Source organism: Pinus tabuliformis, chromosome 1_2 (genome assembly GCF_031772625.1).
Source record: "Pinus tabuliformis cultivar Carrire ecotype Pingquan chromosome 1_2, CPIR1, whole genome shotgun sequence".
Lineage (NCBI taxonomy): Eukaryota > Viridiplantae > Streptophyta > Pinopsida > Pinales > Pinaceae > Pinus > Pinus tabuliformis.
Window position 1 is genome coordinate 560,382,609 of NC_142298.1, and position 23,892 is coordinate 560,406,500.

The window sequence follows — 23,892 nt, forward strand, 5'->3', positions numbered from 1 at the left end:
AAAAGGTCCATCTGAGCACTTGTCACTTCAGGCTCATTAAAAATCGAAGGCGACTAGAGTCATCTTTTGTTTTTTCTCGACTCTTAAAAATTGAAAAAACAAGTTGTGTCAAAGCGTCTAAAATTAATTTAATTTGGTAACATATTTCCCTTGATTTTTAGTTGATCGAGTAATAATTGCAATCGTGGAAGAAAGTCAATTGAAACCCCGTCATTCGCGGAGGCTTACGAGTCAACCGTCTTTGTCTCAAGAATCAAAACTGTTACGGACAAAGCGAACTCGTTTAACTGGTTCCAAATCCCCTGGTAAAGTTAGAACGAGTGTTCCAACGCCATCAGAGACTCCGGTTACTCCAAACATTTCTGGTATCCCTGCCTTTACAGAAGAAGTTCCGCAGCCACCAAGGGACAACAGGGCTGATCCTAGTGTGAAGGTAAACACTTGTATTACTGAACCAGCTCCATCTACAGCTGATTCAGAAGGTGTTATTCCCCAAACATCTGTCGCTGCAGATTCTATACCTTCTTCGGCACCAGAAATATTTTACGGACCTGACGGTCTACCTCTTCCACCTGGTCTGATTGCTATAGAAGAGATTGTGGAGGATCCTCCATCCAGTACTCCATCGCAATTTGGAGTTGGGATCACCCTATATCCTTCTTCATCAGAAATTAGTCTACCGTTATCGGAAGCTCCTGTTGAATCGCTAGGAAATCTTTTGGATAGACTAGAAATGTCTGAACAACCGTTGACATCTAGGACTGTGTCATCTGACACAGCAACGACAGAACTTCCTGCTGTCACTCCAACAATGTTTTCCGGCATACCATCTGTCCCAACTAGCTCTCAATCGCTAGATGGGGCCCACGCAGGGGCAATTTCGACAGTATGGTCCGTTCCTGTTTGTTCATCCGGAATAATATCCAGGAACTCTTATGTTGAGTCTCAACAAATTGATCCTTCACGGTGTCAATTTGGGCAGTCCGGTCCTCAAGGACAAACCATTCCTTTAAGTACCGGATTACCGCCGTATGGGGGGAAATATACCCTTTCATTGTCTCCTCCGGGAGGACAACCATGCGAGAGTTCACAACAAAATTCAAGTTATGCTGGAATTACATCTAGCGGTTGGGTGCCAATACTGCCTCAACAACCAAGAGTTGTATATTCGATGCAACAATGTTTACCTATGTCAAATATACCAACTACACCAGCTATTGTGACGGTGTCACAAGTACAAGCATTGCCTGTTGTATGCCAACCTCAGGTTTCTCAGGTTGTAATGCAACAGCCTCTTGTCCCTGCGACTCAACCACAATCGCCAACTAGTGGAATGACACAGGCCCAAACAGGTACAATTACCCCTCATCTTGGTCAAACAGCCAGTATTGGACAACAGCACATGGCTTCACAACCATGGCTGGTGCAATATCAACAACCGCAATTCCAACAAGTATACCAAGGATCTGAGCAACAAATCTTTGCAAATAATGGGCAGCCGTATATTCAAAACGGTCAAAATCAACCATTCTATAATGGTTATGCCCATCAACCTTACCAAAGTTACCAGCATCAAATGCATTATGCTGGTATGCAAAGACCAACTGCTCAGGCAATTCCATCTTATCCTGGGTATGCTTCGCCAAACCTGAATCAACAGTTACCCTTTGTGGCAACTTTAGAGTTACCAGATCTAAATCGGCTAACGAATGATCCAATTGCTTACGCCCCTTGGTGGCCAGCGATTCCGCATAAACTTCCGTCAGATATTCCTAAATTTAATGGAAATCTGGGTGAAGACCCATCGAATCATGTGATGACCTTTCATCTGTGGTGTTCATCAAACACCCTAAACGATGATTCGATTAGGCTTCACCTTTTTCAGAGGACGTTAACTGGTCCAGCAGCAAAATGGTATATCGAATTACCTAGAGCTTCGTTTGACAACTTCAGTGCCCTAGCCACAACCTTTTTAACCCATTTTCAGTTACCCATAAGGTACGAAACGGGAACAAAACTTCTTACCAATTTCAAGCAAACAACGGCCACTCACATATCCGATCATATTCATGAGTGGCGATGTCGTCGTAGAATGGTAAAAACGTATGTTCCTGATCAGCTTTTAGCTGAATGGTTTATTAAGTCATTATTACCTTCCGTTACAGAATATGTGGCAAAAGGAGGAGTCATCACTGAAGAGAAAGTTATTTCTCGTGCGCAATATTTAGACTTGATTTATACTCAGTCTGGCATGCTCTACGATAAAATTCCTGACGCTCCTAGGCCGGAATTTTCCGTTCCTCCCCCTCCTAAATCGAACAATGACTCTCATGTCGACGATGGCATGATTGGCATGACAGACACGAAATCGACAAAGGCTACATCTAAAAAGGCCCGTAAGATTTCTAGTCAAAATGCAAAAGAAGAACTTCTTGCCTCGGAAGTAAATGTCGTCTCAACCGATAAAGGAAAAGAAACCAAGCAACCAGGAGGCAAGAAGAAAACCAAAGGGAAGAAGAAGAAACAGGAGGAATCATCACCTGAAAAATCTTCTACAAACCCTTATGGAGATAAGAAACCAAGTCGTCCATGTCTAATATGTGATAAGGATCATTGGACAAGAGATTGTCCATATAAAGCTGAGCTTAGAAAATTCTTCAAGAATTCAAAAACCTCGGCGGTATTGACTGATCCGTTTCCAAATCCAGGAACAAATCTGGTTGCTAGTGACAATGCTTCCCCGTCCCAAGTGCTGATGTTGTCGGTTTCGAAATAGCAAAATGATGCTTTGATATCAACAAGGAATAAAGATTACGGGAATCCATAGCTATCGAACAACAAGGATAAAGATCAACCTAGTAGTTCGACAACAACTTTGATAGAAGTTGCGCCGCCCATCATTCCAGAGCTAACAATAAAACCGCCAAAGGGAGAAGTACACAAGTCGACATTTAATCCTCGTGCCAGAGTGCACAGCATTATAATATAGCAGAAGATCTAGCCCAATCGCCATCTGCTATGTCGACACTTGAGGTATTGTAAAATTGCCCCTCGCAAAAGCAGGCTTTATTGTCAGCAATAGGTGGGATAGACCCAAAGGATTCTAATCTTGTGTCCTTTAATCACAAAGGATATGATCCTCAGTTACCAGCTCAACTAGCTTTCCTCATTCAAGTGAAAGCCCTCAACAAAACTGTTCATCGAACAATTATTGATGAGGGGGCATCTACATGTATTATGTCGATGAGTTGCTGGAAAACTTTAGGATCTCCGAACTTGTCGCGATCTTCGACGACATTAAAAGCATTTGATGGACGAACATATACCCCATATGGGATTCTAAGTAACTTGCAAGTTGAACTGGGGGGAAAAAGGTAGAAATAGATGTTGAAGTAATCGACGGAAACCTCGATTACAACATCCTACTGGGAAGGCCCTGGATATATGCTATGGCTGCCGTTGTGTCGACCTACTTTAGAAAGATTGCATTTCCTTTTCAAGGAGGAATTACGATCGTCGACCAACAAACATTTCTCCCCAATAGTTCCCAAGTTACGGGAAGCATTCCAATGATCCATGGAAGCCCCCATTCGCTTCAAAATATCGGAGTAGGCCTACTAAAAGACCCTATACTAATGGGGACTTTTGCCCTCCCGCCTCCAATAAATCTGGTGGAAGTGGTAACGGTAGGAACCTGCAATATGATATCTTCCATTCAAAAGATCTCGGAAAACGATATTAACATGGATCATCTGCGGGTATTGCCTCCAAGCCCAATAGAAATATTGTAGCAATCAATGTTTTTGGCATGGGAGGCAGACCCGAATCAATGCTCATCAAGCGTTTGGATAGATAGGTCTAAGGAATATGGCACCCCTTCAGATCCTTGGTCGCAAGTGCATTACACCGACGAAGAAATTGATCAGTCAATGATAATTGAAGGGGCGCCATGACAAGATTACCACCATCGTTCCCATCTTCCGAATTGTCAAGAAGATACTCCTGATGACCTTCATCATCCCTCAATTTTTGATTTCTTATCAAATAATGTAAACACGGTGGATTCCGAGTGAAACTTGTCCAATATTGAAGAGACTATCGCCATAAATATCTCAACCAAAACAGATATTGTAGAGAATATTTATGTTGGCAAATGTTGTTCTCCTTCAGAACTGGAAATATATAACGCTCTTTTTCGCGAATTCAGAGATGTCTTTGCTTGGTCATATGATGAAATGCCAGGCATTGACTCGAGTATAGTTGAACACGAAATAAAGATGTATCCAGATGTCAAACCAGTACAACAACGACTACGACAGGTGCACCCCAAGAAAGCCGCTGCCATCAAGGCAGAAGTTGAAAAACTTCTCCATGCTGGTTTTATTTACCCGGTTCCTCTAACCGATTGGGTATCGAACATTGTTCCTGTGATGAAAAAACAAGGAACGATTAGAGTGTGCGTCGATTATAGGGATGTAAATCAAGCTTGTCCGAAAGACAACTACCCTACACCCTTTATTGACCAGATAATTGATGAATGCGCCGGATGTGAAATCTTTTCATTTATGGATGGATTCTTCGGGTATAATCAAATAAATATCCGCCCACAGGACCAGTCAAAGACTGCATTTAATTGTTTGTGGGGCACATTTGCATATCGTAAATTACCTTTTGGTTTAAAGAACGCAGGGGAAACATTTCAGAGGGCAATGAATTATGCCTTCCATGACATCAAAAACATCGTTCAACCATATCTCGACGACCTTCTGGCTCATTCGCGAAAGCGGACCGATCATCCGCAGCATTTGAGAGCAATATTTCTACGTTGCCGACACTACAAGATACGACTCAATCCACACAAATGTGTGTTCTGTGTCAGTTCTGGTCGTTTGCTTGGCTTTGTAGTCTCGAAGGACGGGATCCGTCTCAACCCCTGTAAGGTTCAGGCAATCATAAATTTGCCTCCACCTTCAAATTTGCTTCAGATTCAGAAACTCCAAGGGAAAGCAAACTTTCTGAGGAGGTTCATTCCAAATTACGCCGAACTTGCTAAAGGTTATACATGTCTATTGAAAAAGGAAGTACCCTTCATCTGGGATCAGGTTGCGCAAGCTTCCTTTGATGCTTTAAAAGAATCCCTAATGAAAGCATCATTAATGTACGCTCTTGATTATCAAAAAGACTTTAACCTGTATCTGGCTGCAGCGGATACAACCATCGCAATGGTTTTAGTTCAAGAAGACAACGGAATTGAACATCCTATATATTATTTGAGTAGGAAATTAAATGATACAGAAAGCAAGTATTCCTATGTTGAAAAGTTGGCTCTCGCAGCTGTTCAAGCGATACAGAGATTTCGACACTATGTCCTCTTTCGAAAAACTACCATTTTGTCAGATTGCAACCCCATGACTTATATATTGTCATGACAGTTGCTGGGGGGGAAATATTCAAAATGGATAGCAATTCTTCACGAGTTTGATCTGGAATTTGTAAAATCCAAATGAAAGAAATCCCTAGTTTTCACGAAATTACTATGCGATCTCCCATCGTCATCCAACGATGAAACATCCGAAGAAACCATCGTGGATGAATCTTTGTTTCTAATATCTTCAAGCAATCCGTGGTATGGAGATATAATCATCTATGTCCAAACCCAAAAATATAGGTCTGATACCTCTCGCTCGGAACAAAAACGCATTCAATACTAATCAAAAGACTACATGATCGTCGGTGATACACTTTATCATCGTGGTGTCGATACAGTTCTGAGGAGGTGCCTCACCCATGAGGAGGCCGAAAAAGTCCTGAATGATTGCCATTCAGGCGCGTGTGGGGGGCATCAATCTGGTTACGCTACGACGCAAATTTTTTATGAGTAGGATACTTCTGGCCAACAATGTTCAAAGATTGCATAACCGCAGTCAGAAGTTGCCATGCATGTCAGATTTTCGATAGCAAAACCAGAAAACCACCCGCACCTCTACAACCGATAGTTGCTGTCGGGCCATCCGCCAAATGGGGCATTGATTTCATGACATGTATCCCCACTTCGACCGGGGGGCATGGGTATATCATAGTCGCAATAGACTATTTTACCAAATGGGCCGAGGTGATGCCTACATTAGATAACACTGGTGAAACAGCTGCCCTTTTCTTTTTCAATCATGTAGTTGCCAGATTCGCATTCCACAGGTTATAGTCACAGATCATGGATCGCATTTTCGCAATCACATGATGGTCGAATTGGCTGCCAAATTGGGGTTGTCCCACAACAGCTCTACTCCATATTACCCGCAGGCCAATGGACAAGTTGAAGCAATCAACAAAGTCCTGAAGCGAATGCTGCAAAGGATGATTGGAGTCCACAAAAGGAGTTGGCACCTGATCCTGTACTCAGCCTTGTGGGCATACCGAACATCGGTAAGGAATGCAACCGGGTTTATACCTTTTCAATTGGTGTATGGCCTAGAAGCAATCTTACCAGTTCAGTGTGAAATCTCGTCTCTCAAACTCACAGTCGACCTTCTCCCCGAAACTTCAGAAGAGGAGGCTCGTTTCTTGGAGCTAATCCAATTGGATGAAACCCGTCGTGATGCTGCATTGGCTAACGAAGCCCATAAGAAACGAGTCAAGGCGCAGTTCGACAAGAATGTCAAACCCCGTGTCTTCTCAGAAGGTGACTTGGTCTTACTTTACGACCAGGAATTCGATAAATTGGGAGCAGGTAAATTCAAGTCTTTGTGGATGGGCCCCTATATTTTTAAGCGTGTATTAGCAAAAGGAGCCTACGAGTTAATGGATTATGACGGGATGCCACTGGCGCAACCCCGTAACGAGTTGTACCTTAAGCGTTACTGCGCATGATTCAGTGTGGTAACCCACATGCTTTTGTTACATTTTTGTTTTCGCTGGGAGTAATCATTTTGGTCAAGTAATCCAATTTTTACATTTGTCGCAGATGTCGAACCTATTGGAACTGTTTGTTGGATATGCCGACGGGGCGAGTCGTAGTTCGCGGAACCTATCTTCTGCGGCCTGGGCCATTTTTGATCCAAGCGATGAGTTAGTAAGTTTCAGAGGGGTATGTATTGGTCGGTCAACAAATAACATCGCTGAATATAGCGTGTTGATAGAACTTCTCTCTAATGCCATCACACATGGCATAAGCCGACTTGTCGTCAGGCTAGACTCACAGCTCGTCATACTACAACTCACTGGTATCTACTCCGTCCGAAATCCAGCTATCTATCGCATGTTCCTAAGGGTCAAGATTTTGGAAAGGAAATTTGATTTTATTCAATATCAACATATTTCTAGAAACTTAAACACATTAACAGACTCATTGGAAAATTATGTGTTAGATAGACATTTGTAACATTTATAAAAAGAGGCATTTCATCAGAATTTGCATCAGGATCATGTAACTTAACCAAAATAAAACTCAGAAAATCAAAAATATATATATAACTGTTTATGGTTTACACATAATGTTCTGTAACCAAGACAAAATTGGTCAAATGACCCAAAACTCAAAATGACCCAAAACTCAAAATGCTAGGGGGCACCCTAGTCTAATGATGCTGGTGATAACAAGTCACCGCCTGTGCAATCATGCGTAAAAGCCTAGTCCATCGACTCGGCACGCCGGTAGTATGTCGTTGCAACCTCAGAGGCAGCTCGTCAGTCCTCACATCCGGAATACCAAGAGTGAGGCCTTCGACCTGATCCTGCAATGCTGAAAGAGTCTCGACCACATCAAGGTCGCGAAGGATAGCCCTTCCCATAGCCTCTCCTGCTGGAGCGGCAGCTGGCACTCTCAGGCGTACTACTAGCCGGACTGGTCCAACATCTGCATGAGCACATGAGTTTTGATTAGTCCTGATAGAAGAAAGCACAAGAAAATTATAAAAGAAATGATAAACGAAGATATGGTCAGAGAATTTACCGATGACACCCCACTGCTCGCCAGCAGGCAGTACCAAATCTGGATCACCCCGGAAATCCATACCAGCATATGGATACTTGGAAAAAACCATCTCCTGACGGTTGAACCACTCGAAAAAGGTATCAGAAAAGGAAACTTGGGACTGACCAGCATGTCTGGCCATAAGGTCGACCCATCTCTGCATCCGTGGCTCAGTCGGTGGAGGTAAACCAAGTGAAACATACTGCGGCTGCATCAACGAGATCTTTTCCAAGGCAAAAGCTGTCAAGATAGAACCATATCCAAAGTTCTTCAATCTTCCGTTTTTCACCTTGGTCAGTTGTTCTTTCATCACAGAGAGTACTGCGCCACACCAGTTGAACACCTTTGGTTCAAGGAATTCCAAGGCGTACTGCATATAAGACCTGTTGGCCACGTGAAGTGCCGCACTACCAGCTAGTCTAGCAAAAGTGAACAGAATGGTCCTCAGGGACCTGTCAGTGACATCTCGGATATTGATCTTGCCGTCCTTACTCGGCTGAGATCCCTCTCTGCAATACCTGCAAATGTAATCTCTCACAGATTCACCCCCACGGGCCGAACCTGATAATGAGATAGGGGCACCCCACCTCGATAAGCCGGTCAAAAAATAGATGTCCACGACAGTCAAGGGGATGGACTTGCCCCTAATCTGGAACACCTGGGTGGTAGGATCCCATGCATCGAGAAAATATTGCAACAGGTTGATTTGTTGCCTCATGCAAGAGATGCGGAAAAACTTGAATAGGCCACAGTTCCGCAGTGCATTTACCGTAACCGGATCATGTAAAGCAAGCATGTCCTCTTCTTCATGCTCACGTTCTCACCATGTAACAGGCATTTTGCTCCAATGAATCTCTGAAACAAACAAGAGAAGAGTCAGGATCCTGATTTGGTGAAAAACAGTTAAAAATTTCCATGAAAAACTGTGCATAAATTTCCCTCTTTGCGCCCATCGCACCCCCAACAGTGTTCTGGGTGGGATGCATGCTGACTGGCCAATGGCCAAGCCAGCATGCATCGCACCTTTCGATATAGAAGAGGTGCGATGGAGCCAGGGCGAGTTTTTCAAACCCCATAGGCTCAGAAAAACCACAAAACATGCTCATAATTCAAAAAGGAAAGGATGAAACTGAAGAGCTCAGGTTTAGCTCCTACCTGGTCCAGACGGCGCCGAGAATCGTCCACAGAATCTCCCAGAATCAGCTAGTGAAAATCAAGGGGGAAAGCACCTCCAAAGCTCCAACAAACCAAAGTTCAAATGAAATGGTAAAATGAGAGGTAAAAAGCACTTTTAAATTACTTTTCACGTAATTCAAGTAAAATATTAGTGTTTTAACTCATTTTTCAAACATATATTGTTCGTTTCTAACTAGTTTGATGAAGCAATTGAGCAGGCAGTACAACCTTTGAAAGAACAAAGTTGTCAATGGTAAAATCAAGATAATCAACGACCATTATATTGAGCAGTTTTAACGCGAAATTCAAGCTCGTTAAAAAATAAACATAAGCAATGAGCAAATGTTCCCCCAGAGTTTAAGCTCATTAAAAAATGAACCAATTTACGGTAAATAACCATCGTGAATGTATTATCATCAGCCTTTGAAGCCTTGGTCATGTTCTCATCATCACCTCCACTCTGTATTGGCTGATCATATCACCTCCATTTGATTGTTTACCCTTTTTGAGGAACGGCTGCGAAGAGTGATCCTGTTAGCCATCCTTGTGACACTGCCGTGATTGGAAAATTCCAAACCTTACCTGGAATTAGCCGCTACCCGAACTTATCACTTGTTCCTCAAAAAATGAGTCTCCTTTAAGCTCTTTTCAACTGACTCGTAAAATATGAAAAGATTGCCGATCAATTGGCCTCTCCAGCTCGTTAAAGTGACCGGAAGTGCTATCCATCATTTAGATTTTAATCTTTTTGGACTTGAGGGATTATTACACAAAAATATCGAGCGCTTGTTTTGTTCGGCTCGTTAAAAGTACCGAAAATTCATCCCTTTTGTATTGTTTTATACTTTTTCGGACTCAAGGGATTATATGACAAAAAAGGATTATTGGAGTTTTCTTTACGTCCCTTTTTCAGACTCTCTGAAATTGAAAAGGACCAAGTTATCCTTGTCGTTAAACTCATTAAAAGCAAATAGCGACAAACTTGTCCATACAGACAAGAACGAGTTTCACTATCGCTAGGCTCGTTAAAACATAGCGATGGGTTTGCCCGAAGGGCAAATTATAGAACTAGCATATGTTATCCTCCTCAAGCTTGACAAAAATAAAGAGGTACTGGTCAGCAATGATTGGGGAAAAATTGGGAAGAAAAACTTGAAGAAACTTTATTGGTAGAAAGTTTCTCTTGAACATGACACTTTCACTCCGCATCCGAGCCGCGTTGGGTTGTTCCGTTCATTGGTCATATCACCATGGGTCCATCACACCATCCATATTTGGGGTTAACGCTACCAATCCATCATGTCAGTGTCACCAATATGTTCAAGAGAAGTCGCTCAGAGAATTCACCAGTGTCTCACCCACTGCAATACATTTACGCTCCATACTTTCATGACCGCCACCCTGAACCTTATATCACGAGATCGTTTTCACCTCCATTAAAATCATTTGCTCTGTTCTGTGTCATTGATGTGGGATTCACTAAGGCCCTCCTATGATGGATCGCTTCTTGTCGACATCAGCTCATTATCCAAGAAGTCGATCTAGGAACAACCCTTTCAGTGCTTTGAAGCTTGCATGCCTCAATGGCAAGTTTCTCACTTCCGGCGACAGGTTTACATTAATGGCCTTCGACCGAAAGATTTTGGGTGGTGTTCGACGCCAAGTCCCTTTATTCACACCACGTGAATTGTACTATAGTACCTTGAGGGTCATCATCATTATCAGTGATTCCTCTCGCGCCTGTTAACAACTTACATCATTGGCTAGTAATCAGGCGATGTCTTTCCATGTTCGACTCCAGAACATCTCTCACATGGATCGACTTGTACTTTGAGTGAAGATCGAATGAGATTGAAGACCCCGGATCTAGTTTCATCCATCTGGGCTGCGATATATATTCAGGAAAATAAAGACATCAAATGTACATCATTACTGCACAAATAATCATCCAACCTAAGGGATGATGGCTCTACCAGAATCATCAGTCTACACTCAGACGATTGTCTGTCTTATGTACATGAAAATGAATTTATAAAGCTAAGCATGGGAATGCCCGCCTCAGCTAGATCATGAAAATATTATGAAGATAATGTATTGTATTGTATCTTATTACAGGTCGCCTTCCAGCTCGAAAAAACTTCAGATCCTCATGATAAAGCATTTCACCCGACATCAACAGATTAACAACCTCATGCTTTAGGGGGCAACTGTTATAGACATTTTTGGGCACTGCAACCCCAATCATAAATTTCCATAAACCAAGGGCTCTTAAGTCCCTAAAAGTGTTGTTCCAACCTCTAAAAGAACAAGGTCAACTGATTACATCTTCTCCCAGAAGTTCTCCATGAAAAACTACTCAGAACTGGTCAAAACTGGACCATCTCACCTACTCCATGGTCAAAGTGCGCTGCATCCCACCTAAATACACACGGGAGGTGCGATGCATACTGAAAAGCCCTTGTATGGGGTGCAATGGGCGAGAGTGGACAAATGGCAGGGTCAATTTGCAAGGTGGAGGATCATGGAATCTTCCAGAAACTTCTCCTGTGATGCTTGCCTCTCTGCATTCGCCCAGGGATGAGTAAGAGATCATCAATCTCCAAGTGAAATCAAGAAATATCAGAGAGAGGACACTAATCAAATCTCAAAAGCTGACTCACCCCCCTTGCAAACATCTATATATGGATCCCTCATCCCAGAGATCCGGAGGCTGGAATTTTGTATCTTGTAAGGAAGTGCTGCTGGTTTCTTGGTGCAACATCATAGTGTTGGGTGATCTAAGCTTTTCATGAGGTGAAGAAGGGCTTTCTTGCTGAGAGGATGATGCTGGGTCAGAACAATTGGTTGTAATCCTCTTTGCTATTCTTGATTATTAATAAAGCTATTCAAGTTTTCCTCCACATTCTTGTATGATTGATGATATATGCATTTGTGTGGTCAATATATATCTGGTCCTATATTGTTTATGATAGTAGATCTATGTTCTTGGATAGTGTTATGCTGCTTTGATTCTACAGGTGCTCTTTGAAGCTGGGTAGACGAGGAAGCGAGTGGCAAAGATCTATCAGAAGGGAGAGGAATCAAGTAAGGAACCAAGTGCAAGACAGAGGTTGGTCTCCTTCTTTCCCCTCTTATCTACTTCTCATAAAGGAAAACGAAAGTGGTTTTAGTTTGTTTGTTTCTAAGGTAGCTACCAGCCTTAATGGGACTGGCAGCTCTGCATAGACACTAGATTTCCTGATAACAATGGACAGTTTAATTGTCCGACAATTTCACCCATCAGGTAGGATTGTAGGTCATGTTTACGCACCGGTTCCAGGTTTGGGGCGATCAAGCCAGGTTTACATCGAATTGTAGGATGGTTAACATAAGAAGTTCATGGGAGAACTTGAAAGCTCGTAACTTTTAGAGTTTTTATCCAAATTGAGATCAGAAAGAGGTTGCTTAGGGGTTTTTGGATGTTTTGAATCCATTGGTAACCGCTATTATCTAATTTGAGCACATATACAAGGTCTTTTTTAGGTTTGAGACTAAAGGTGTATGGATTAGTCAGGGTTTGGAAGCAGTTCTAGGAAGTTTTTGGGCATGGAGAAGACCTTGTAGGGGTATTATCACTTCCAGAAGGTTACTACAACAACTGTAACCAATAGGGTACAACCCAGGTTCAACTTCTCTTATCATGAAGTTTTTATTATATGTTTCAATGTGGAATTGAAGCATGCACATGATGCGTTTAACTCATATCAGTTGAAGTATGCCATCTTTGAAGGAGATGTTTTGAGTTGTTGTTGTTGTGAGAGTTATTTGTAGGATAAAATTACCTTGTAGGGGTAATAACCACTTATTTACTTGCAACAAATTTTTATGTACTTCATTGATACTGAATATATGAGTGGTCTAATCATGTTGACAGGCCCGACGATATAACTCTGGAGGGGTGAACTCAGTCAACAAACCTTTGTCTTGCTCTTCTTTATGATTTCATGGATTATGTGTATTATGTTTAGTTACATATGAAGGCTAATTCATGTTTGAAGAGATATTGAATAAACTTGTTGTTTCAAAACCCATTTTTAATCTTGCAAAGCATTGACATGGTCCTAAGTTTTGTTTTATTTGATTTTGGAAAAGAGGAAGAAATCACCTAATCCAATTTTAGATCGCACATCATCACAAATTGTTTCCAAAATGCTCAACCCTTGGGGTTTTTGACCCTAAATTGGGTCTTCAACTTTGACTAAGCATTTATCACAAACTGTGAGGTTGCTCGAGACACTCCATATGTTAATAGAATCAACATGATGAGGATAATGTGATGGCGAGGGTCTCCAAGGAACAATCAACAATCTGCATCAACACAATCCTCAATAATTGTGGGGAGTGTCTATCATCTAGAAAACCAAACCCTTTAGCTAGGGTTTTTTCAAGCTGCATCATCCCCTGCATACCTTTTCCTACTCCTACTTTGACATCAATGACACCATGCTCATGCTTGTACCTACACCCGCTTTGAAAATCAATGAACACATGATCAAGAATCTCCCCCTTTTGTCATTGATGTCAACACACCAATCATGATTGACATGTTACATCATTCATCTCTCTCTCTCTCTCCCTTGATTCTTCCAATTTTCTCTCCCCTTTGACATCAATGACAAAGGGTGACTTCGCCTAATAATTTTCCTGCTTCCCGTGGACCTGTGATGTAGTTCCCCCTGATAGTGTGCTCTTTTGTTGCATCATCAAATAGACTCTCCCTGTCAACATGCTTTCATGTTGCATCACGGGTTCCCCCTGACAATATTCCATCCAATTGCACGAGAAGTTATTGTGAGGCATGTTTTCTCTGCCAGAACCTGGTGGTCTTATCTTCCTGCTTGGTGATTGCTTCTCTTTCCCGGTTCTGTGAAGTCCAAGTTAATTCACTTCTACAATCTCATGCGAAATGGCCAAAATTATGGCATAAATAACACTCTCTGTTTGATCTAAATAATGGAGCAAAAGAGTTGTAATTCTTGCTATCATAGGCATATGAGACTTTGTCTTGTCTACTAGAAAATCTACTTCTAGGACTATGATAAAACCCTCTATCAATACCCCTGTTATATCCCCTGCAATCTCATGCTTTATGTCCATAGTTAGAAAATGTGTAAAAATAACCATGAAATGTGCCTGTATACCTAGGTGTATAGGGTGAAGATATTATGAAGGTGTCTCGCCCTTAAGAATACCTAAGGATTTGTTTCTCTCCCTTTATGAATGCTCTTTGATGATTTGGCATTTTGAATACATCATCTTTATTTCTTGGAGTATTGGTCTTCCAGCTTTCAGTGTTAGTTGATTTGTTCAAGACCTTGACTTTGGGCTTCTCTCCATTTTTGGCATGAGCCTTCCTTTCATGGGACTTCTTTTCTTCGTTGACATGTGGTTGCTCTTTGTCTTTGGGATGAGATTTATTTTCATGTGGCTATTGTTGGGTTGTGTTATATTCTTTCCACGTAGTTAACAGGGGGTTTGAGGGGTGGACCCACCTATGGTTTTGTGCATGATTTTCGCACATGTTTTTTGGACGTGATGGTTTTCGGTCCATGGTATTGGATGCTTCGGCATGTACAAATATGTATTATAACATTGAAAGGAACATGATGAAAAATCAAGTTGGTAGTCCCGGTTTTGGGATCCAAGGGAAAATCTCTGTGTATATGTGTTTTATGTGTTATGCTCTTGCATTGTTTATTTTCTGTGTTTTAGAATTCGTATGCAGGTAATTTCTGTACGGGATTAAAACCTACATTTGGTATCAGAGCAGTTTTGGCTTCAAGGGGACACCTTTGTTCCTGAGGGGTTTCGCTCGGGCCTGTGGTAGACCCTGTTCAGTGGGAGATCTACGAGATCAATTTTGGTGGTGAAAGAAGATGGTGAGCAGTGGAAAGATAGAGATCAAGAAATTTAATGGTCAGAGTTTTGAGTTGTGGAAACTCGAGATGGAGGATCTGTTGGTGGATAAAGATCAGTGGATCGCGGTGGATCCGAGTACTAAACGAACGGGAGTGTCTCATGAAGAATGGAAGAAGTTGGATGGAAAGGCAAAAAGCACAATACGATTGTGTGTCTCAGATTCAGTATTGCTGAATGTATCAGGGGAAGCTACGACGAAGGCTTTGTGGGACAAGTTAGGGACTTTGTACCAATCTAAGTCTCTGGTGAATAAACTGTTCCTGCGGAAAAAGCTGTATAACCTGAGGATGAAAGATGGAGACTTGGTGACAGAGCATCTGAATGCATTTAATACTATGGTAAGTCAGTTAGCATCTGTTGATATTAAAATTTCAGATGAAGATAAGTGCATCGATTTGTTGTGTTCTCTACCAGATTCGTGGGATAGTCTGGTTATTGCAATAGGTAGCAATGCAACTGCCTTGCAGTTTGATGAAATAGTCTCATCTTTGTTGACGGAGGAGATGAGATGGAAAAATATGGAGAGCCAGAATGGTGATGCCTTGTCTGTACGAGGACGGTCTCAGAACAAAAACAAAAATAAGTCATCGAGTGGGAGATCTAAATCTGGAGGGAGATCTAAATCTCCAAGAAAACTTGTAAAGGTGGTGTGCTGGAAATGTGGAAAGGAGGGCCACTTCAAAAGGGACTGTAAATCTAAAGCTCCTGACAAAGGAAAGGGATCTGATGAGGCTCCTTCTGCAGAGGTGAAAACCACCTCAGATGAAGGTGGGGATGTGTACTTGGCTTCTTCAAGTACACTTGTAGATCATGAGGCATGGTTGATTGACTTAGGTGCATCCTTTCACTTCACTCCCCATGGAGAGTGGTTCTGTGAGTATGAGAAATATGATGGTGGTGATGTCTTCTTGGGGGATGACAGGAAGGCTAGAATCATTAGTTGTGGAAAAGTAAAGTTGAAGCTGCAAGGTGGAAGGGTTAGAACACTTCCAGGTGTTCTACATATTCCTGCATTAGCCAGAAATCTGATTTCTGTTAGTAAGCTGGATGATGCAGGTGTAAAAACAGTGTTCGAGAAGGATACTTGCAAGATGGTTTGGGAGCACTGGTATTAATGCGGGGAGTTCGGATTAGAACTCTGTACAAGCTGCAAGGTAGCACTGTTGTTGATGGGTGCAACAGTTACGTGGTTCCTGAAAGTGGAGCAAAAAATCTAGTGGTCTCTGGAGAAAAGACCATGCTGTGGCATCAAAGGCTTGGACATATTGGAGAGAAGGGCCTTCAAATACTTCATGGTAAAGGTATGAGTAATAGCTCTCTGGATTTTGATTTCTGTGAAAATTGTGTATACAGGAAGCAAAATCGGGTGAGTTTCCCCTCTGGTGGTAAGAGGGTGAAACATATATTAGAGCTTGTGCACAGTGATGTGTTTGGACCTATGAAGGTTTCATCACTGAGTAAGTCTGTGTACTATGTATCATTTATAGATGACTTCTCAAGGAATACATGGATATATTTCCTTAAGAAGAAATCTGAAGTCTTTGATAGGTTTAAAGAATTTAAGGCTCTAGTGGAAAACCAGACAGATAAGAAGATAAAGGTGCTAGGACAGATAATGGTGGAGAGTTTTGCAGTAAGGAATTTGAAGACTTCTGCAAGAAGTGTGGTATAGCACGACAGAAGACTACTCCATATACACCTCAGCAAAATGGAGTTGCAGAAAGAATGAACAAGACGTTGATGGAAAGGGCAAGAAGCATGCTTAGTGGTGCCAAGTTAGGACAAGAATTTTGGGCAGAGGCGGTTGATACTGCATGTTACCTGGTCAATAGGTCATCTTCATCAGCGTTGGAGGATAAGACTCCATAAGAGGTATGGACTGGTAAGAAACCCTCTCTTTCACATCTGAGGGTATTTGGATGTGATGCATATGTACATGTTCCAAAGGAGAAAAGAACAAAGTTGGATAGTAAATATGAAAAGTGCATCTTTATTGGGTATAAGGATGGTTTAAAGGGTTATAAGCTTTGGAACCTAGTAACAAGGAAGGTTATGTACAACCGAGATGTGGTGTTCATAGAGGTGAAAGATGTTATTAAACATGAATTCCAACCAATGGAACCCAAGAAGATAGAGTTTGAGCTAAAGGAGGAATAATCAGACTCTACAGCAGAGGAGGAATCAGAAGATTAAGAGCCACAAACTCTGGCTGTGAGAAGATCAGTTCGAGAAAGAAGGAAGTTAGAAAGGTATAGTCCATCTGCTTTCTGTTCAAATTTTGCTTTGTCTGTTACTGATGATGATCCCAGAACTGTGAAGGAAGCAGTGGATTCAGAGGATGGAAAAATCTAGAAAGAGGCCATGGTTGATGAAATGGCATCTTTGCACAAAAATGAGGCTTGGGATCTGGTGGAGTCACCGTCTGGAAGGAAACCCATTGGCAGCAAATGGGTGTTCAAAAAGAAGACAAATGCAGAAGGAAAAGTGGAGAAATACAAAGCTCGGTTGGTAGCAAAAGGTTATTCCTAGGTGCCGGGAATTGATTTTGGTGATATTTTTTTCTCCTGTTGCCAAGTAACTTCTATTAGATTACTTTTATCTGTTGCTGCTGCTTTTGATTTTGAGGTAGAATAGATGGATGTGAAGACAACATTTCTTCACGGGGATCTAGAAGAGGAGATCTACATGAAGCAACTTGAAGGCTTTGCGGTGAAGGGTAAGAAAGAATTGGTATGTAAGTTAAAGAAGTCTCTATATGGGTTAAAATAGTCACCAAGGATGTGGTATCAGAAATTTGATACATTTATACGAGGACTTGGCTTCACCATAAGCAAAGCAGATCACTGTGTGTATTTTAAATTAATTGGTGACCGTGTTATTTATCTGGTCTTGTATGTGGATGATATGTTGTTGGTTGGAAATGACAAAGAAGTTATCTAGGATTTGAAGACCCAATTGTCCTCCAAATTCGACATGAAAGATCTTGGTGCTGCAAACTATATTTTAGTTATGGAAATTAAAAGAGATCGGGCAAAGAGGAAGCTCTGGTTAAACCAGAGGAAGTATGTCGAGACAATATTGCAGAGGTTTAATATGCAGGATAATAAACCGGTGAAGGTTCCTATTCCTGTAGGTGTGAGGTTATCTGCTGAACAGTGTCCCAAGACACAAGAAGAGGAAGAGGACATGTCCCGTGTTCCATATGCAAGTGCAGTCGGTAGCCTGATGTATGCAATGGTTTGTACTAGACCAGACATTGTACATGTAGTGGGAGTATTGAGCAGGTTTATGTCAAAACTAGGGAAGGAGCATTGGACAACAGTGAAGCAGGTTTTCAGGTATTTGCGTGGCACTAGTGATTATGGTTTGTGCTACCAAGGAAGACCAGGATTGGACAGAGTGTTGGATATTCATGGTTTTGTTGATGCAGACTGGGCTGGAGATCTGGATCAGAGAAGATCTACAAGTGGGTATGTGTTTAACCTATTTGGAGGTGCAGTCAGTTGGATGAGTAAGAAACAATCTATAGTGGCACTGTCAACTACAGAGGCGGAATACATGGTAGCCACTCATGTAATCGAGGAAGCAGTTTGGTTGCAGAGATTGTGTTCAAGTATGGGGTTAGTACAAGAAGCTATAAGGATAGACTGTGACAGCCAAAGTGCAATTTTCTTGGCAAAGAACCCTGCATATCATTCAAAGACAAAGCACATTGATGTTTAGTATCACTTTGTGAGGGATATGATAGAAGACAAAAATGTGTTGCTGGTAAAGGTGGACACTTTGAAGAATACTGCAGATGCATTGACAAAATCTGTGAGCTTTGAGAAGTTCTCTTGGTGTAGAGAGACAATGGGCATTTCAGGGCTGGAAAAATGACTAAGCTCTCTTGTGGCCCCCTATGGAAAGAAAACAACAAGTGGGAGAATGTTGGGTTGTGTTATATTCTTTCCATGTAGTTAACAGGGGGTTTGAGGGGCACCCGTAACCCCACTTTATGGGGTCCGGGGCAGCGCCCTAGAAAATTTTGGTTTTGGACCCTATGTTAGGTTGGGCGAACCCACCTATGGTTTTGTGCATGATTTTCACACATGTTTTTTGGACGTGATGGTTTTCAGTCCATGGTATTGGATGCGATGGTTTTCGGTCCATGGTATTGGATGCTTCGGCATGTATAAATATGTATTATAACATTGAAAGGAACATGATGAAAATCAAGCTGGTAGTCCCGGTTCTGGGATCTAGGGGAAAATCTCTGTGTATATGTGTTTTATGTGTTATGCTCTCACATTGTTTATTTTCTGTGTTTTAGAATTCGTATGCAGGTAATTTCTGTACGGGGTTAAAACCTACAGCTGCTCTTTATCATGGAGATGGGGTTTCTCTTCTTCTCTGACATGTGCCTGCTCTTCATTATTGAAGTATGAGGGCTCACCAACATATCCAAGACCTATCTTGATAAGTGGTGATCTCTAGGAATTGATAATGTTATCCAAGACTTGTGAACTCCTCAATTTTTGTTTAGCTTGTCTATTTCTGCTCTCATTGTGACAGTTTCTTGCTCATGGTTCATGATATATTCTTCCTTCTCCTTCATCCGTGTCCTCATAACTTCGTCATTCCTTTTGGCCTCTTCAATTTCCCTTTTTCAGAGAGGTGATTTGATTCCCTTTATGTTGCTTGCTCCATTTATTTGGCTTTTCTTTTTCCTTTTCCCTGAGTTGGCTTGTTAGTGTGCTTTCTTTCTTGTTTTCCTCTTCCAACATGCTTTTGAGATGCTCCACTTCCTTCTTTGCTTCATCAAGTTCTTGATCCTTTTCTAATGTTTGTATATTTTTAATTTGAGCTTCAAGTCACATGATATCAGCTAAGGCAAATCTCCAACTATCGTAATACTTTATCTTTTTGGCCTTCAGGTCTTCATGTTCTTTGTAAAGATTGTTGTACATTCTTGTGGTTCTATCTCTATCTAGTGTCATTGTTCAAAGCTTGTCTTTGAGGGAATTAACGTCTTCTGAATCAACAACCATCTTATCTTCAACTGCAACTTCTAGCGGTTAAAATTCAAATGAAGAACATGCTATGATACCAATTATTGGAATCATGATTGTAGTTAGACCAAAACCCACAGGCATTAGTCTCCACTATAATTTCCAGAGTTAGGATCCACGAGAGGCGGTTAGTCCATGTTACGAAACACACAAGGAGCATTGAACCCAATGCCCAACATTTGAAATGTCCTTAGAAAAAAAGTATAGTGAAAATTACAAGATGATCCATTTAAGATTAATTATAGGGCTAGTTAAAAACCCTAACTTCCATAAGTTTTATCTCAAAATATACAATAAACCAAAACCTTAAATTTTCACCACAAGTACTTTGTTATGTCTCCTTTAGCTCCCAAAATTTTCATAGTATGAAACTCCACCAAAAAAGATGATGCCAAGATGCATTATTTAAAGGAACAAAACCCTAGGATTATATCTTCTAAAACCAAATGTTATGTGCCAAACAATCGAACAGAATAAAAGGAGAAAGAAAAGTGACTCCATGCCTTGATAGTGAGAGAGAAGAATGAATGTGAAGCCTCTTTGAGGGGTAAACATCCTTTTACAATAAAACAAATGTATAAGATAAGATAGTTTCTAAAACTAGGACTCCTTGGTATGTAGGAGACAAAGGGAGAAATTAAAATTAGATGGTCTAGCTAACAACACTATGATAACATATTTTGATCTCTACTATTGTTGTTATGTGTTTTTCTCTTGATCCTCTCGATCATGATTGTGCTGGCGAGGGGTCCTCCTTGCCAGAGCAAGCATTCCAAGCTCTAGTCACTTCATCCCCCAAGACCTAGAAGGAGAAACCCTCAAGTTTTGTGAAAAAGATTGAGGAAATTCCAAAGGTCTAGGTTTGTGCTTAGAAATTGAGGAAGATTGTTATGTTTCTACTTGAGCATGGCCTTGTGGGGCAGTTCATGGGGCTCTGTCCATCCACTTGAAGTCTCAATCTCTGGGTGGAACATAACTAGACCCCCATTAATCAAAGGGCAATTCTTTACCTCCTTTTGTGGACACGGGTTCTTCACCTTTGTCCTTGAGCACAAATAAGGTTGAGATCTCATCTCCTAGAGTGTCCATTACTTTATGGGGCCCAAAGGGTTGTACTTATACCAATGGTCTCTTGAATTCAACCCTGAGAATGATGTGTTTTCAGTTGTTCCAGTCTAGGTTGCGCTGCCCCACTTTCCTCTACACTACTAAAATGAAGCAACCTTTAGATCAATAGGAGATGCACTTGGGAAATACATTGACAAGGAAGAACTAAAGGGTCCAATGTATGCATGTGCTAAGATATGTCTGGAAGTTGATCTAGAGAAAGAACTCCTTGAAGGCATTTAGCTCAAATTGGACAATTGGTCCTTTATTCAGCATGTAGCCTATGATCAATTCCCATTCAAGTGAAAACATTGCCATCAATATGGCCATTTTACCCAAAAAATCCTCAAAAGAGGAGACCAGGAATCTCCTCAATTGGAAGGGGACAATTGGAAAGGCCTTAAGCATAACCACAACTCAAATAATCAAGGCCAATAACACATGCAACAAGCTCAAGAACAAAATGGGTCCCCCTGCCTCCCCCCCCCCCCCCAAAAAAAAAATAGGGTCAACTTCGACCTAGGGATCTAAATGAAATAAATTAGAATCCCCCTCTCAGAATAGATGTGCACCTCTAGAAGTCGAGGACCCTCCTTCAAAAGCTGAGAAAGGAGAAATTCAGGAAATCGTCCAACTGTTGGAGGCGGGAAGCGAGAAGCTCAAGGTTATAGAGGCCATGCCAACTTTGGAAGATCCCCCCCCCCTGCATGGAGAACCCAAAAGGACCATCTTCATAAGATGGAGAAGGTTATCAATCAAATACAAGTGTAAAAAATAACATGGAGGGACTCGTTTTAGTGGAAGATAATTCGAAGTATGGGGTAGAGAAAGAGTTACCCATGACTCATTTTGATAGAAGACTTGAACGAAAGACCAATAGAGAAGTTTGGTCCCACCACACAAAACATGGTAATGATATCAACAAACAACTCACATTTGAACCACAAGGCTTCAAACACCCAAAAGGATCTAAGAAACAAAGCTCTGTAGGCTGTTAATTTCAGGTATGTTCTATGCTTAGAGCAATTTATTTCAATTTTCACAATTAGCTCAATATCTTTTCTAGATTAGCAATCACATCAGCATTAAAGTAAACTGAAGATAGAACATAAACATAAATCGCAGAAGACAAGCCAAGACAAGAGGACACAAGATGTGACGCTAGCCAGGGACAAACCCCAATGTGGGGAAACCCTTAATCAATTCTTCTTATATGTTCTTCAATAGTTCAGCAGAGAGAGAGAGATAGTACGTTTACAACAGAACTCAACACTTTGACTTATCTAGATAAGAACATAAATCATCTCTAAGAAGATGATACATGAGATCAGTTGAAGACATGCTGCTTCAACTGATTCTCCAAGATGACTCCACCTATCTTTGTGCTGCATTTCATCATCATGCTGCACCTCACCACGCTGCACCATGTTGCACCCATCATCATTACGCTGCATCTCATCACGCTTCATTAATTATGATTGTACCCATTACTGTACTGCATTATGTGCCATTGCTACACCATGTTGCCATAATGACCTATGTGTAGGTTGCACCTTGCTTGCTTGTTGTCCCTTGCTTGCTTGTTTCCCCTAGCATGCTTGCTGTTGCATGCTAGATGTCCCTTGCATGCTAGCTGTAACATTGCATGCTTGGTGTTACTATTTGCTGCTAAGTACCATACAACTATCGCAATGTTAATTATTTGTCCCTTGCATGCTGCTCTCCTTCGGAGATAGATGCTCTAGTTATTCCGGCAGTTCTCGATAGTTCCGGCTGTTCTGGCAGTTCCCGCTGTTCCCGGTGGTTCCGGCAGTTCTGGCAGTTCCGACAGTTTCGGTAGTTCTGGTTGTTCCTCGTAGTTCTGGCTATTCCCGACAATTCTGGCTGTTCCGACAGTTCCCCCTGTTCCCGACAGTTTCGGCTATTCCTGACAGTTCCGACAATTCTGGTTGTTCTCGACAATTCCGACTTCTACCCTCTGCATCATCTTTCCCACCTGTTCCGACTGTTCTCGGTAATTCTGGCAATTTCAGTAGTTCCGGCTGTTCTCGACAGTTCCGACTGTTCCCGGCAGTTCAGGCAATTCCGGCTGTTCCCGACAGTTCGGACTTCTTCCCTCTGCGTGAGCTTTCTCGACTGTTCCGACAGTTCTTGGCAGTTCCGACTATTCTCGACAGTTCTAGCAGTTTCGATAGTTCCCAGCAATTCCCGACAGTTCTCGACAATTCCGACAGTTCCCAGTAGTTCCCGGCAGTTCCCGACAGTTCCGAAAGTTTCGGCTATTCCCGGCAGTTTCGACTATTCCCGGCAGTTCTGGCTGTTCCCGGCAGTTCTGGTAGTTCCGGTTGTTCCCGACAGTTTCGGCTGTTACCGACAGTTCCGGTAATTCTGGCTGTTCCCGGCAGTTTTAGCTATTCCCGGCAGTTCCTGCAGTTCCCAGCAGTTCTGGCAGTTCCGGGTAGTTCCGCTAGTTCTGGCTTCTGCCTTCTAGATTAGGGCATCATTATCGCTTAGGATCTCTCTCCTACTAAAACCCAAAGACAAGTAGAGAGGAAGATATTCCAAGTGCGTTGAAATGACTTGAAGGCCACCTCTATTTATACTAAAACGTTGAGCACAAGTGGGGTTTAT